Below are 3316 nucleotides of genomic sequence, written 5' to 3'. Positions count from 1 at the left end.
ACACGATAATAGGGAAACTTGCCTTTCCTTCTCGACCATGATAAAGTAATGACACCTCAGTTTATCATTGACATCTCTTAAATGACATCAAGCTCGGTCTTTGCACAATCATTATTTAAAAGAGAGTGGACAAGGTCAAATGCAGTTTTAAAATGCCAGTTATCTTTCCCAGATAGTACAGAAGTGCATTGCTAATCTTTTGAACTAAACGGATACACCTTCGATTAAATAGCTCCTGTTCACCATACTTTGTAGTACAAAGAACAAGTCACATCACTTTTGCTGATAGGGCCTTCTCGGTATATGGACCCAAGCTCTGGAATAAACTTTCCAATCACATCATCAGGGACACAACATCCTTCAACACATTCAAGGCACTTCTGAAAGCCCACTTGTTTCATGAGACCTACTTATTAATTTCATCTGTGCCTCAGCGCCTTTATGCAAAACCTTTGATTTAGGCAGTTTAGTATAATTGATCGATTGAGTGATTTATAATAGATGTTAAATTTGCATCGGGGATAAAGAATATTAATTTTGGTTTTTACACATACACCTGTGTTAGCACTGTATACTTAGTACTTTCCCGAGTCCTGTGAGAAAAAAAATTCACACAGGCATGTTACTCGGGTGGGATTCGAATCCACGACCCTTGCAATTCTAGAGCAGTGTCTTACCAACTAGACTACCGAGGTTGCCCGGTAGCTAGATTGAGTGTTGATGAGTATTTAGGATCAACACTACATCCTACTTCACACCATGGGCCTGTTGCCAGCCTTTTTTTTTGTACACATATTTACATGGTAAATGTGCCACCTGACCTAGTTCCTCCTATAAAAATGTTTAAGTGTGAAACCAGGCTTTCTGCTTCTTCTTACTCTAACACCCTTGCTTTGCTAAGATGTAGAACAAGGAGTCATTCCAACAGCTTTGTTCCACGTACTGCATCTCTTTGGAACTCCTTGCCTTGTGCATGTTTCCCTCCATCCTACAATCTAGACTGTTTTAAGAGGAATATCAATTCCTACCTCCAATCCCCCTCCCCCCATGCATATACATCTCTTTGGAATTGCTTGCCTGGTGCATGTTTCCCTCATCCTACAATCTAGACTGACTAAGATGAGTATCAATTCCCACCTTCGGCTCCCCTAAATTATTTCCATATTTTATATTTTGTTCTCGTAACCCCTGACCAAGAGGGGACAACTTGTGTTAGTTGATAACCCTAAAAATCACCCAAACATTCAGATAAAGTTTTAGGAAAAGGGGTTGAGTGCAATCCTGACTTTTGAACTCGTTTCAATTTCACTGTAATTAACCATCTTCAATGCAATGTTCAAAATCAAAAACCCAAAATGACGGCACAAATCAAATAACACTGGCATGTACATTAGTATAAGAGATACTTGTTTTTAGGTCATTTCTACGATATGTAATTTTGATGATACCATTCAAATTAATATTTAAGCAAAAAGGCATTGAATTTGATATTTTGATTATCGGAAATATTCATCATTGGAATACAGACCCATTTATTTGTGATGTCCATGATTTGAAATCATCTCATTATATGTAAATTAAAGCTGTTGTAATAATACAACCATTTAGAGTTATTTATCGCGGCTGTTTCACGTTACTTAACCCATAGCAAAAAAACACTCGTTTTGTCCGCCATACCACTCTTGCAAAAAGCCATATGGCAGACGACTCTTTTAAAAGTGAAAAACGGGCACTTTCAACTCAATTTGGAGTGAAGTTCGTTACAATTTCACTCAAGAAGAGTAATACAGATTTAATTCCACCCTCAAAAGGGCCAAAATGTCACCACTCGGACATGAGAGTGAATTTTCCACTCTTCTACAGAAAGAGAGTATCCCGGTAATCTATAAGCACTCTCTATGTTGGTGAGGGGTGACGGAAATGTCATACATAAAATAGTTCATGCGGAACGCACACAGCGAGTGAAATTTTCCAATCTTAATTGAATATATGTTTGTTTACTTGGAACGAACCTTGAGAAATTTAGAAGGTAGACCCTACCAAATTGACGTTGGTCAGAGGTAAAGACATTTCCTTTTGCTGCAGATGGAGCCGAGTCCGAGCTATTTCAAGCACATAATTTTGTTACGATATTTAATAAGTGGGTTTCCAGTCGTGGGATTCCAATCTCCTGGAATTGTCTGCTTCGTATTGAAGTGAGTACATTTCCTTCCCTTGTTTTTCATCATGTGGACGGTAGAGTGAAATGGGTAGCACTTAAAATGGTTTTGGGTTCTGTTTGTACGACACAAAACACACTGTCCACAGATTTACATTAAACTTACGCAGTTTGAACATAATGATAGGAGAAAGCTTCTCCTAAAATATTACTTGCTGAGGTCCTGTAGTTTTTGAGAAATGAGTAAAACATTGTCACGAAAATAAATTTGCTAACAAAAAGGTATAGTTATTAGAAAGTTACAATTATTTTTATTTTAATCTAAACAATTTCTTATTCTTATCTTGCAGCGATATTTTTTGGAGCAAGACAATTACATTTTAGCATTTTAAAAAACAACCTGGGGAAGGGTGCTAGAGATTAAGAATTCTTTTTGAAACAAATGTTCATTTTTGTTGGTATTAATTATTTTGTATTGCATGTAACTGTCCTCCACGGTGTGACGAATAAACTGAATTGAACTTGAATTGAACCGATGTTGAAATTGTCTATTAGTTCGTGTATCATTAATCAGATACAAATTATGAACACATTTGTACAAATGTTTACTGAGAAAACCTCTCGCGTTTTAGCCCATTGATATTGTTTTGGGTGCGATTTGTTGCAAGAATTTCGACGCGGGAAGGTAAACACTTAAATTCTGTAATCAATTCGAGCCAGCAAGGCTGTGTTAACTTATCATACGGAAACACAAACACACGTGACTTTAAACAGAGCTGAGTAATTTGCAGTATTGTATTTGTACCATGACAAATACAAAATAATTAAGTTTCCACACGTACTGGTGAATGAAGAATGGGTAAAATCGTTGATTCGGCAGGCAGACGCGATCAATCTATTACTCGATGATCTCGGGAGATGCCAGGGTTGACCTTGTCGGGGCGTCATTTGTTTGTTCAAAGACCATCACCGAGGGGGTGAGAACAAAACTAGTCTAGGATCACAGGTTTATATACTCTTTACCAAGTAAGGTTTTATGTTGATAATTATTTTGAGTAATTACCAATAGTGTCCACTGCCTTTGAACACCATTGCTACAGGCATACATGAGACACAGGGTATCATTTGTAATATCTCGAAATAAACGTTAGCGTAAAC

The sequence above is a fragment of the Asterias rubens genome, chromosome 22, assembly GCF_902459465.1.
Source record: "Asterias rubens chromosome 22, eAstRub1.3, whole genome shotgun sequence".
NCBI classification, from domain to species: Eukaryota; Metazoa; Echinodermata; class Asteroidea; order Forcipulatida; family Asteriidae; genus Asterias; species Asterias rubens.
This window is presented reverse-complemented; position numbering follows the sequence as displayed.